A 14298-nucleotide genomic window follows, 5' to 3' on the forward strand; every position below is an offset into this window, starting at 1 on the left:
ACTCCTTTTCCGGTGGGGGCACCGACCCTGTGTGCCCAAATGTAGCTGGGCTCCAGCCCACCAGGCAGATCAGTTTCCAGATAAAATGCCCTTTGTTCCCATGGGAGAAAGGACTCTCCATTTGCAAGGGGTGCTATGCTTTTGCTGACGAAGAGGCTAGGCCCACACCACCCAGGGCAGTGAAAGCTGCTCTGGGATCAGGAGCCTCCAGCATTAGTCCTGCAAACGAGCCCATCCCCCAGCTCCCCAGTGCAGCCACTCTCTTCCCATTTGCTGAGGAAGAAACAAGGCATCTCCGTGTCAAACTTGTCTGAGCGAGGCTAAGAGGATCAGAGAACCCAAGTCCGAGTTCAAGAGTGCTCCTCACGTCCATGACCATGGGTGGGTGCCTCAGCAAGCGGAAGGAAGAGGAGAGGTTCTCAGGAGCTCAAGGCCACTTGGGGTCAGGCCAGGGCACTGATGATTTCTCATCTCGGGCCTGTTTCCCATAAAGACCTTACCCCAAAGCCTACCCGGCTCTGACTCCCCCTGGGCACAGCTGTCTGCTGCAGAAACAATGAGGGGCCCAGGGAGGCACCACAGAGTCCCCAGCACACAACCAAGATGTGTCAGTGACCTGACAAAGGTTCCTTCCAGGAGAGGTTGGACAACAGCTGCAGGGAAGCAGAAGATGGGGCCCTTGGCTTTTGGTCCCTTCTGACTCGGCCCCTACACTCCCCTCCAGCCATTGAGCTACACACTCACCCTTCCTTCTTGGGCTGGAATCTTATTTGGAGCTCCCTAGAGGCCACATTAAAAATGGGAAAAGGCAGGTGCTCGAAGATTCCCTTGAATCTTCTTGAATCTTGTCACCACCCCTACTAACTGGGCCTCCACAGCAGGCAGGGTATACCATCCTAGACCTGGTGGTGACACCTCCCTGGGAGCTTTCCGTCCAGAGAGGAGAGAGGCTCTTGGAGGAAGAGACACAGTCTTAGAGACGCAAGGCAACGAACAGGTCAAGAGTGGCTGGGTCAGTTCAGAGCGATGCTCACGAGCTCTGAGAAGAGCTGTGGGCAGGTGGGAGAACAAGAGCCTAACAGAGTCATCCACTGGCTCAAAGGCACTGTGTCTCCAGACACAGAAGACAATGGGACAAGGCACTGACATAAGGAACCAGCCCGTCGAGGGGGTGCCAGGCAGGCTGAAATCAGAACGATGGCGATGAGCACAGACAGTGAGCAGTTAGTGTCAAGGCCACTTCAGGCAAGGATGAAGAAGTGTGAGGAGTTTCGCCAAACAGTAGCACATATTCAGGGGTGTGGGGGGAGGAGTGTTGGGGACTGAGAGTTAAAAGAAAGGAAGAATCATGGGGTTCAAAGGGAGAGGTAAGATTTAGCATCACTGAGTAGAAAAGCATCTTAGAGATGATCTCACACAATATTAGATGTAATCTTACAATCCCAAACGCAAAATCCAGGATTCATAAATATCAGTTTTTGCTTAAACCCCAAAAGTGATGAAGAGTGCGCTACCTCCCAAGATAGCCCATTCGTCTGCTGGATGGCTCTAGAAAGTTCTTTCTGGAACTGGATCCAGATCTGAGCTCCTGGAATCCCCTCACCCATGGGTCCTAGGTTTGGCTCTCTGAAGCCATAGGACATGACACGGTTAAGCCCTCTTCTTCCACATCAATCCCACATATGTTGGAAAATGACTGGCAGCTCCTCCTGCCCATGGGTCCTATCCCCATGCACTTGCTTAGCTGGGGGTCAGCTTCTCCCTCTCCCTCTGCCCCTCCCCCATCGTATTCTCTCTCTCTCTCTCTCTCGCTCTCGCTCTCGCTCTCGCTCTCTCTTTCTCCCCCTCCCCGTGAAATAAATAAATAATTTTTAAAATAAAATAAAATACATAGAAAATTGTGTCCCCCTTCACACTCCATAAAAACAATTTCCAGACAAGATGAACATTCCCAAAGCTTTCATCCAATTGTCATGTGGTATGGTTTCCAGCAACCTAGTCACCCTTGTCTGGATGAATTCAGATCTACCAAGTGTCCCAACCAGGATGAACAAAACCCAATATTGCAGAACACAGAGAGAGTCTGAATACTCACAGTTCTTCTTAGCGACCACTCGGCATGGTTAACATACAGCTTCTTTCGTTTCTCATCCATTCAGTCAGTCAACAAACATGGGCTGCTTATTGATGCCAGGCACGGGACTAGGCACAAGGGAAATACTATCTTCTCTTTGGTAACAACAACGACATCATCTCATCTTTGTATTCTGGGAGACAGCCTACTTAGAGAGATAACAGACAAGTCCAGACAAAATTAAGAGGACAAGGATACGCTGCTTGTGGGGTCTTGTAGGACTGCTGACTAGAGACACCCTTCCCAGTGGGGAAGGAAGTGATGCCTGAGGTAAGTCTTCGAGAAACAATGGACTTGGGTTCACTGCCATGGTGAGGTAACGGGGCCTGACTGGCTCTACCGTCCCACTTTAGACAGCTAGAAAACTGAACTGAACACATGCAGCAACTCCTTCAGATGTGGGACAACAGGCAGCACAGGACCATAATCCTTGAGAACACAGAACCAAGAGAGTGAGTCCTCCGACTGCCCAGCTGCCTGCCTGGGGGTGGCTTGCACACAGTCGCACAGAAGGGAAAGTCCGAATGGAGTCCAGTGGTCTCACCAAACTGAGGAGACCAAAATCAGAGTTTGCAGAGCTTGAATACAAGGTGGAACCATAGAGAGGAGGGGCTGCACAGAGAAGGGGCTCTAGAGATATGCAGAGGAGTCCCCTTGGCTCTCTGGCGAGTCCGCACACATGTGGAGTGAAGCTTCACGAGACCGGGAAGAGAATCAATGGAAAGCAGTAGGAGCACACACAGGGCCAGAAAGCAGTTCCATTCCCCCTTCGAGAGTGGAGAGCGCCCACTCTCCACAGGGCGCCAGGCAGGGTCCTCAGAAGGGTGGTGTCTTAACAGTGAAGCTGAACTAGCCCTAGACTAAAGGCTGCTCTGGATCCACCCTAACAAGCTGAAAGGCCAGCCTCAAACATTAAATTGATCCTGAGCAATTTAAATGCACGCCAGAATAAATATATTTTAAAGAAATATAACAAACTCCAGCAACGTTAAGTTCACACTGTCTGGCATCCAACTGAAAATTAGCAGGCATTCAAAGAAACAGAAACATGACCCATAACCCATGACCCATAATTCAAAGAAACAGAAAAACATGACCCACAACCAGGAGAAAAATCAGTTAACAGAACAGACTCAAGAATGACAGAGATGACAAAACTAGCCAACGTGGGTGGAAAAACAGAGATTGTAAGTAAGTTCCATCTGCTCAAGAATGTCGAGGGAAACATACACGTGATGAGAAGAGATATGAAAGATATAAAAAAGAGTCAAACCTACTTCTAGAGGTGAAGACAATAGTATCTGAAATGAAAAAGACACTGGATGGAAGCAACAAATACCAGATTAGACACTGCAGAAGAAAACAGCATTGTACTTGAAGACAGAACAATAGACACTATCTCAAATGAAGCACACAAAGAAAAAAGACTGAAGAAGATTAAGCAACCTGTAGGACTATATCCAAGAAGCTAATGTACATGAAACTGAAATTCTAGAAAGAGAAAAGGGCGGGGGGCTGAAAAACGCTCAAAGAAATAATGGCTGAGCCAATTTTCCAACTTGCTAAAAACAATGCAGATAAGAGAAAGCACAATGCAGGACAGGAGGGGCGTTTCAAGCAAGCAGACCACAGCGGAAACAATGGGAAATGAGAACTTGCATGGGGAGAGAGGACAGGGGCTACATGTAATTTGGCATTCCAGAAACAGAAGGGGCAAAGTGGCTCCAAATGGGAAGCAGTGAGGCTGTCCAGGGGCAGGTGCGGGCCTTGAACCCTTGGACCTCATCTTTTAGGTCAAGGGACGATCACCTCGTCCTGGACAAGGGCGACTGATGTTTTAGACCTAACATCAGACTTTATGGTTTTCCTAAGCAGGAGTGTCCAGAGAACAGAAAATAGGGGGTTTTTTTTGTTTTTTGGGTTTTTTTTAAAGATTTTATTTATTTATTTGACAGAGAGAGGTCACAAGTAGATGGAGAGGCAGGCAGAGAGAGAGAGAGAGAGAGGGAAGCAGGCTCCCTGCTGAGCAGAGAGCCCAATGCCGGACTCGATCCCAGGACCCCGAGATCATGACCTGAGCCGAAGGCAGCAGCTTAACCCACTGAGCCACCCAGGCGCCCCCAGAAGAGAGGTTTGAGGCCCAGCTGTGACATCTTAAGCCTTCAGCCACCAGCTGATGCCCACCCTTGGGCCCCATGGGGAACAAAGAGCAGAGGCACAAAATCATCGCACCCACCTGAGAAAGTTCTTCCTCCCTGCAACCCCCAGAAGCAGATAATTCTTAAGCCAGAAAAGACTTCAGGGATCAGAGACTCCTCATTCTATGGATTAAAAAAAAAAAAAAAATTGTAAGGCCTAGAAAAGTAACGTGACTGGCCCAGGACAAGCCAGGCTTCCTGCCTCCCGGTGGACTGCTCTGTCCACTGCCCTGCTCTGCCTGTTACAGCCCCAACTGCCCCTCCACAACTACGGACTGTCCAGACGATGCTAAAGAGTATGTGAATGTCTACACACAGCCATCTCACATGTCCACTCTAGCTCCTTCGGGCCAATGGCACATTCCTGGCATCACGGAGCTCCTGAACTTCTATAGGGTAAATGATCAGGACACATCTCCCTCTCGTACACAGAGCAAAAGCGACTCTGGGCCTGACTCTGGGGAAGGGAGGAAGAGGTAAGCCTCCCTGAGGATACGAGGCCACAGGTGACCCGAAGCCTGCCTAAGTCTGAGAAGGACAGAGAAACAGAAAGAGGCAGTCAGAGATCCAAGAGAGCTAGACCCACTGACCCAGCCAGTGGGAGTTCCCAGGAGACCACCCCCTCAAGAGGCAGGGATGGTCTAGTAAGAGGAGGGACATTCCTCTGGCCTGTAAATCCTGCTCATATCAGATTGGCCCTGAGCCATGCACTGGGCTTGCCCCCTCCTCCTCCCCAGGGGAGGAAGAGGAAGTTATCTGAACTCTCCTTCTCTCCCCATCTCCATAGCAGCACCCTCCCTCAGCCCCATCTTCACTGTGGGCTCTGGGTTGGGCTGCCACCTCTTTACAGGGGTTAAGAATGAACAAATTCTTGAGCTATTCCTGGAGCCTCGATTTTTATCATCCTTCCATTCTGGTCAATTCTGAGAGGCCAGCAGCCAGGAATGCCAGAGAGATCTGAGCCCGGCCCACCAAACCCAAAATAACCCCACACGTGCCTCTCTCAAGTCCCCACGGGTCTGCTCATTTAGGGTGCATGTTTTTATACAATGCTGCCCCCCAGGCCCTATGAGTTCACCTCACACACAGAGTACTAGGAACTCTGAGCTACCCTGGGTAAACCGAGGAACGTGGGAGCAAGTGTGAGCATGGAATAAAATAGAATCCAGGGTCAGAATCTAGAAAGTCTGGCTCCAGCCTCCTCTGCTCAACTGCCTGGAGATCCTGGGGAAATCAGCCTCAGTTTCCTCAACTGTGCAATTTCCGAGCAGTGGCCTCCTCTCCACCTCCTCTCAGGAGAAAAGGCAGCATGAATCGCTCCGGCAGAGCCATGGCCCTGGAGTAGGAAGCTCCTGACCTAAGAGTCCTGCTTCCTCCCCCAGAGGCATTTCAAACTCATTCTAACACCCGTTTATGAAGACAGATGGTTTTAAATCAAGCAAGTGCTCTCAGTGTCCAGGAAAATGGGCTAGATTAGAGATACATTTCTTTTTCTATCACAAATGCAATATTCATTCATTCCAAAAATATCAGAGTGCCCACCTGGTGCCAGACAATGAGAAAACAGGCAAAGCATCGGTGGAAGGGAACATCCCGGGCTCGGCTCTTCAGAAGGAATGAAGATCCAGAGACTGGGGCCCTTAGGAAAGACCCTGCCTGTCAGAGAACACCAGTGGAGGCTACAGAGGTCTGGAAGTCTGTGGAGCCATCCTCTGGAAACACGAACGCTGCCTGGAACCTGGGCACTGGGAAAGGCGGGTGGCGGCAGGGTCTATGCCACTGTGTCTACGATGTGGCAGCATCTAACGCTTTAGTTCCTGGGTGCAGGCCCAAGGAGATGGGCCCTGCAGTCTGAAGAATGACCTCCCCTTCTCCTTTGCCCCAGAGTCAGGTTAGTCACCCCCACAAGCCTCTCCCGCCCCCCCAGCCCAGACCACAGAGAACGGCTCCCGCAAGTACTTCCGCCTGGACTGACCAGCACTCGCACCACCAGAGCCAGCCACCGTGAGGGCACAGGACACCAGACTGCCAACCATGCCCCAGAACTGGGGACAAACCTGTGGTTTTCCTCCCTTGGCGTAAGCAGGTCCTCTGATCAGTATGAGCACCCCAAAGGCTAGCACCCCAGAAGTATTCCCAGGGAGAAGAAACTGTGTCTGATTCGGGTCCTCCAATTCCAGAGACTCTGCCTTCCCAGGTGCCTCAGGCTTAGCTGGAACGTCAGAAGGGGAGCTCTGTGGAGGGAGAGGGCCCCTCTACCCAATCTTCCAGTCTGTGAGGTCCAGGCCAAGCGCACCAGTCCTGAAGCACCCACCAGCTTACCTAGCACTGGGCACGGCAGCACCGGCCCTGAGCTGCCCCATCAGCCAGGAAAGTGTGGCCCGTCTGGGGAAGTCACACACACGTTCCAGAGATGGAGCTGCTGCTCTTGGCACGAGGAACCAAAGAACCATCATTGGAGCCCAAGGCAGAGGCCCCTGGGCATCCTCAGGGGAGGGCCATCCTTCTCCTACTCCCAAACTTGCGAGGGCACCCAGGGGCATGCGCATAAGCTGTGAGGAAGGTGGGTGGTGAAGGTGAGGGAACATCATTTTGTTCCACATGAGGTGTCACCATAAAACCCTGCGACTTCAGCTGGGTCCAGGCAGGCCTCTCCTTTGAGGTGGACAGAGAGGGCTCAGGCTGCATCTCCAGCCACCTCCTGCCTTCCTGTTGGGCCATGAGAGCCCACTCCTGGGTGCCAGGGATGCTGCAGGACTGAGCCCTGGAGGAGAGGGAGGGGGGCGGATAGGGAAATTTCCACACATGGAGACGGTCGGTAGCCAAGAACCCTACCTCGGCTAAATCAACCCATCACTCTTCTCTTTTAATGATGCACTGCCCACCATGTATACCCTATTCAAATGGTTTTTTCTTTTTTATTGAATTATAATTGATATACGTTATAGTAGTTTCAAGTGTGCCACATAATAATTCTACATTGCAAAATGATCATCCCAATAAAGTCTATTTACCCTCTGTCATCATACACATTTACAAAAATTCTTCTTCTTGCAATAGGAACTTTTGAGCTTTACCTTTTTAACAACTTTCAATTTTGCAATACAGTGTTATTGACTACAGTCCTCCTGATGTACATTACAACCCCATGACTTACCGATTTTATAAGCAGAAGTTTGTACCCTTGATCTCCTTCCCCACTGGGCTCAACCCACAAACCCTTTCCCCTCTGGCAACCAATGGTTCTCTCTGTATCTGTGTTTGGTTTGGTTATTTGTTTGTGTTTTAGATTCCAGATATAAGTGAAATCACGAAGTATTTTTCTTTGTCTGCATATTTCACTTATCGTAATACTCTTGAGGTCCATCCTTGTTGTCATAAATGTGGTAAAGATGTCATCTTTTTACTGAGCATTTGTTCCATTGTATGTATACACCATATCTTCCTCATCCATTCACCCACTGATGAACACTTAGCTTGCTTCCATATCTTGGCTATTATAAATAATGCTGCAATGAACATAGGGGTACATGCATCTTTTCAAATGAGTGTTGTTTCCTTTGGATAAATACCCAGAGGCAGAATTGCTGGATCATATGGCAGTCCTATTTTTTATTTTTTGAGGAATCTCCACACTGTTTCCCAGAGTGGCTGCACCAACAGTGCACAAGGACTCCCTTTTCTCCACATCCTTGCCGACACGTGTTATTCCTTGTCTTTTTGATAATTCTAACAGGTGCAAAATGGTATCTCATTGTGATTTTGACTCGCACTTCCCCAGTGACCAAAGATGTCGAGCACCTTTTCATGGGCCTGTTGGCCATCTGCATGTCTTCTTTGGAGAAAGGTCTATTAGCTCCTGTCCCCATTTCTTGATCAGGTTGTACCTTTGTTATTGGGTTGTAGGAGTTCGCTCTGTATTTTGGGTATTAGCCCCTTATCAAATATGCGACTTGCAAATATCATCTCTCAGGTTGCCCTTTTATTTTGTTGATGGTTTCCCTCAATGTGCAGAAGCTTTTTAATTTGATATAGTCCCATCTGTGTATTTTTACTTTTGTTGCCTTTGCTTCTGGATTCAGATACAAAAAAATCTCACTAAGACCAATGTGAAGCCTATGTTTTCTTCTGGCAGCTTTATGGTTTCTGGTCTTATATTCAAGTCTTTAATCCATTTTGAGCTGATTTTTGTGTACGGTATAAGACAGTGGTCCAATTTCATTCTTTTGCATGTGGCTATCTAGTTTTCCCAACACTTACTGAAAAGACTGTCCTGTCCTTATTGTATGTTCTTGACTCCTTTGTTGTAAATCAACTGACCATATATGCATGGTTTGATTTCTGGGCTCTCTGCTCTGTTCTACTGATCTCTGTGTCTGTTTTTATGCCAATACCATGCTGTTTTGATCACTATAGCTTTGGAGTATAGTTTGAATCAGGGAGTGTGACAGCTCCAGTTTTGTTCCTCTTTCTAGGAACTGCTTTGGCTATTTAGGATCTTTTCTGGTTCCATACAAACCTTAGGACTGTTTGTTCTATTCCTGTGAAAAATACCACTGGAATTTTTATAGGGATTGCACTAAATCTGTAGAATGCTTTGGAAAATATGGACATTTTAACAATAGGAATTCTTCAAATCCATGAGCACAAAATATTTTTCCATTTATTCATGTCTTCAATTTCTTTCATCAATGTCATAGTTTTCAGTGTACTAGTCCTTCACCTCCTTGGTTAAATTTAATCCTACATACTTTGTTCTTTTTGATGCAGTTTGAAATGGGATTGTTTTCTTAATTTCTCTTTCTGATAGTTCATTCTTAGTCTATAAAAAAAAAGCAGATTTTTGTATATCGGTTTTGTACCCTGCAACTTTACCAACTTCATATATTAGTTTTAACAGTTTTTTGGTGGAGTCTCTAGGATTTTCTATATATAAAATCATGTCCACAAACAGTGACAGTTTTACTTCCTCCTTTCTAATTCACATGACTTTTATTACTTTTTCCTGCCCAATTGCTCTGGCTAGAACTTCCAATACTATGTTAAATAGAGTGGGCATCCTTTTCTTGTTTCTGATCTTAAGGGAAAAGCTTTCAGGTTTTGTCATTGAGTATGATGTCAGCAGTGGGCTTGTCACTCATGGCCTTTATCATGTTGAGGTATGTTACATCTCTACCCACTTTGTTGAGAGTTTTTATCACAAATGGATGTTGAATTTGTCAAGTGCTTTTTCTGCATCCATTGAAAAACATCCTTGCATCCCTTGAATAAATCACAATTGACCATGGTATATGATGCTTTTGACGTATTGTTAAGTTCAGTTTGCTAATATTTTGCCAGGAATTTTTCATCGCTGTTCATCAGGGATATTGGCCTATAATTTTCTTTCTTTTTTTTTTTTTTTTTTTTTTGTGGTGTCCTTGTCTGGTTTTCATATCACAGTAATGCTGATCTCATAAAATGAGTTTGGAAGCATTCCCTCTCTTCATCTTTTTGGAAGAGTTTGGGAAAAGGTTAAGTATTAAATCTTCTTTGAATGTTTGATAGAATTCACCAGGGAAGCTTTGTGGTCCTGGACTTTTTGTTGTTGGAAAGTTTTTGATTCAGTCTCCTTACCAGGCTATTCAGATTTTTTTTTTTTTTACATCTTCATGATTCAGTCTTAGAAGATAGTATGTTTCTAGGAACTTATCCATTTCTTCTAGGTTGTCCACATTGCTTGCATGTAAGTGTTTGTAGTAGTCTTTATGATCCTTTGCATTTCTTGGTATCAGGTTTAACTTCTCCTCTTTCATTTCCAATTTTATTTATTTGAGCCCTCTCTTTTTTCTTAGTGAGACTAGCTAAAAGTTTGTCAACTCTGCTAATCTTTTCAAAGAATCAGCTCTTAGTTTCACTGATCTTTTCTATTATATCTTTTTAGTTTTTATTTCATTTATTTTCAGTCTAATCTTTATTATTTCCTTCCTTCTACTAATTTGGGGCTTCATTTGTTATTTTTTTCTAGTTCCTTTATATATAAAGTTAGATTGTTTATTTGAGATTTTTCTTGTTTCTTGAGGTAGACAGTTATCACTAGGACTGTGCCTCTCAGAACTACTTTTGCTGCATCCCATAGATTCTGCTACATTGTAGCTCCATCTTCATTTGTCTCAAGGTATTTTTTTTTAATTTCTTCTTTGATTTCTTCATTGACCCATTGGTTGTTCAATAGCATGTTGCTTAATCTCCATATATTTGTGATTTTTCTAACTTTCTTCTTGTAATTGATTCCTAGTTTTATACCACTGTGGTTGGAAAAAATGCTTGATATGATTTAAATCTTCTTAAATTTGGGGCACCTGCGTGGCTCAGTTGGTTAAGTGTCTGTCTTCAGCTCAGGTCATGATCTCCAGGTCCTGGGATGGAGCCCCATGTCAGGCTCCCAGGTCAGTGGGGAATCTGCTTCTCCCTCTGCCTCTCCCCCTGCTTGTGCTGTCTCTCTCTCTCTCTCTCTCTCTCTCTCTAATGAGTATTTTTTTAATCTTCTTAAATTTATCGAGACTTGTTTTGTGGCCTAACATATGATCTAACCTGGAGAATGTTCTATGGGCACTTCAGAAGATTGTGTATTCTGCTGCTTTTGGATAGAATGTTCTGCACATATCTGTTAAGTTCACTTGGTCTAAAACATTATTTAAGGTCAATACAATGATTCCTTATTGATTTCCGCTGGAAGATCTATTCATTGACAAAGAGGGGTATGAAAGTCCCCACTATTATTGTATTATTGTCAATTTTCCCCTTTAGGTCTGTTGATATTTGCTTTGTGTATTTTTTTACTTTATTTTTTATTCAAGGTTTTATTTATTTATTTACTTACTTACTTACTTACTTATTTGACAGAGAGAGAACATAAGGAGGGGGAGCAGCAGGCAGAGGGAGAGGGAAAACCAGGCTCCTTGCTGAGCTGGGAGCCCAAAGTGGGGCTCAATCCCAGGACCCTAGGCTCATGACCTGAGCCAAAGGCAGCAGTTTAACTGACTGGAAGTTCTCAGCCATTATTTCTTCAACTAAGTTTTCTGCCTCTTTCTCTCTCTCTTCTCCTTTTGGGATTCCTATAATGTGAATGTTACTCCACTTGATGTTGTCCCCTAAGCCCCTTAGGTTACCTTCATTTTTGTAATTCTTTTTTTTCTTTTTGCTCTTCTTTTGGGTGAGATCCACTGCCCTGTCTTCCAGCTCACTGATTCTATCTTCTGCTTCAGGCAGTCTACTGTTGAAACCCCTCAGTGTATTCTTCAGTTCAGTTACTGTATTCCTCAGTTCTACTATTTCTGTTTGGTACTTATATTTTCCATCTCTTTGTTGACGTTCTCACTGTGTTTATCCATTCTTCTTCCAAGTTTGGTGAGCACCATTACTCTGAAATCTTTATCATGTAAATTACTCATTTCTGTCTCATTAAAGTTTCCCCCCAACCCCAGGGTTTCACCTTGTTCTTCTGTTTGGAACATATCCCTCCATCTCCTCATTTTGCTTAAGTTTTCATGTTTCCACGCATTAGGTGAAACAGCTCTTTGCATTAGGTAAAAGAGCTCTCCCTCCCAGTCTTGCAGGAGTGGCCTTACGTAGGAGATGAACTTTATTGTTCAACTGTGCCCTAGCTCTTGTTTGTCTCTCGAAATCTTTTATGCTTATCTAAGCAGCCTGATTTTTCCAAGCGGGTCTCAGTTCTGGAGGGTATGCCAAGATTTGTCAGTTTTCTAGACAGAAGGATTTAAGTCAGCACCTGGTCTCAGGCTGTTTGGAAGCAAGACCCTCACGCAGCGGGGTTTTAAGGCATGCAAATATAGACTCCTATAGGATCATAATCATCGACCCTGCTGGCCTGTTGAACAAGTACTCTGGTGATGTGCCCTCAGTGATAGTTCCAAATGTGAGGCTCCTCTCTGAGAGGTACCAACAAGCTTTCTGGGGTGTAGCAAGTTCTGCTCAAAGGTGGTACCCCACATTCCGACAGCACCTCCAGAGCCCCTATTCATGTGGCAAACCCGAAGCCTGTCCCGGGCTAAAACTCCAGGACAGGTAAATAGGCCTTTTCCATCAGATATCTGGGGGTGGCATCAGTCTGCTGTCTGTGCAGTGCCGGGATGGCAGTCTGCCAAGAACTGTCTCTCCCATTGTTTCAGACCTGTATGACCCAGAAACACAATCCCCCTTGGTCGCTGGAGCCAGGTGCTCAGGCATCCCCTGTGTGGGCTACACACACAGGCCAGCTTGGGCAGGTCCTCAGTGGGACAGCAGGTGGGGGCAGGGCTTTCGTCCTACGGGCTTATGCAGGGTCTCAGGAAGTAGCACAGGGGACATCCACTCGTGTGGGCAGGGTAGAGGGAGAGTGACAAAACAGCATCCACCAGCGCCTGCACTTACAGGGCAGAAGGAGGATACTTAAAATGGCACCCGCCAGGGTCTCCGTCCCCAGAGAGAGTCCCAACAGGCTCTTGCCCTTTTGGCAGACACTTCAAGAAGAGCAAATAAACCTCTTTCACTTATGGTCTAGGTGCTTTTCAAACTGCTGCTTCCGCCCTATCCCAGGACAAGTGAGTCTACACAGGAGCCCTTTAAGACTGCCCCCACTCTTTAAGGTTCCCTCTTTTCAGACATATGCCCTGTTGGTTTTCAAAACCAGATATTTTGGGGGCTCATCTCTGGAGTAGGTCCCAAGGAATAAGGTACCTGATGTGGAGCACAAACTTCTCTCTACACAGGGACAAGCTCCATATTTATGAGATCCCTCCCACAAGTGGGACACTATGCTGGGGGTGGCGTTTTTGGCAAGACCATGCCTCTGCCTAACCTACCCATCTTAATGTGGCCTGTTTATCCATTGTGAAGGAGTTCAGTCCAGTAGTTTTCAGGTCTTTTTCCGGGGAAATGCTTCCCCAGGTAGCTGTAGATCTGTTGTGTCTACGAGAGGAGGTGAGTTTAGGATCTTCTCATGCCGCCATCTTGAATGGACGTGCCCTAGTCACATAGAGCACTCAGATTAAAGGGGATGTCTCAGACCTTTAAAGAATCAAAGTGCACAGGGGCACCTGGGTGGCTCAGTCAGTTAAGCATTGGACTTTAGATCTCTGCTCAGGTCTTGATCTCCAGATTGTGAGGTCAAGCCCCACACTGGGCTCCACGCTGACTGTGAAGCCTACTTAAGTAAAATTTTTTTTTTTATTTTTAAAAATTGGGAACCTGGGTGGCTCAGACGGTTGAGAGCCTGCCTTTGGCTCACATCATGATCTCTGGGTCCTGGGACTGAGCCCCATACTGGGCTCCTTGCGGAGCAAGGAACTAGCTTCCCCCTCTCCCTCTGCTCCCTACTCACACTTTTTTTGTCTCACTCTCTATCTCAAATAAATAAAATATTTTTTAAAAACTGTTTAATTAAGAAAATGGTCAATAACTGTTTGTTGATGAATTAATAGCATGACTTTAGGGCATGCTGAAGTGTGTCTACCCTCCTATCTACAGAGAACCTGAAACCAAGTGGAGGGATGGGCAGAGAAGTTAGGAATCAGGGAAAGGCCTCTCGGATCCACTTATGGGGGAGGTACCTACTCTATATACGCTTCAAGAAGCAAACTCTCAGATGAAGCAGGCTAAGGTCTTTCATCCAGTTTTTTCCAATTCCTCGGCCAAAAGGAGTTGCTGAGGTCTCTTTTCTTGCTGTGATCCCAGATTTCTCAAGATTTGCAGACTCCGCTTTGCCCGTTTTTCCTCAACCCTAAACGCTAGTGCGCAGTCCACCCTGTGAGCTGATCAGACATCATTAAACCCCCAACAGTAGCCCAGTGCTGGGATCCCGGGTCCCCCAACGCATCCAGGTGGCTCCAAGCCTGGTGCGGCCATTTACCCTCCCCCACGCTCCTCACCCGCTTCTCTCGCCGAGCTGGGTCAGTGTCCCCACAGCACGGTGGAGCAGGAGGAAGA

General features: G+C 46.4%; 1 protein-coding gene across 1 annotated transcript in view; it reads right to left on the reverse strand.

Annotated features, from left to right (window-relative positions):
- The window catches only part of TSPAN9 (tetraspanin 9), a 189428-nt gene that overhangs the window by 163926 nt on the left and 11204 nt on the right, over window positions 1-14298 (reverse strand). The window lies entirely within an intron of this gene.

The sequence above is a fragment of the Lontra canadensis genome, unplaced genomic scaffold (genome assembly GCF_010015895.1).
Source record: "Lontra canadensis isolate GAN:19392208 unplaced genomic scaffold, GSC_riverotter_1.0 scaffold53, whole genome shotgun sequence".
In the NCBI taxonomy this organism is placed as follows: Eukaryota; Metazoa; Chordata; class Mammalia; order Carnivora; family Mustelidae; genus Lontra; species Lontra canadensis.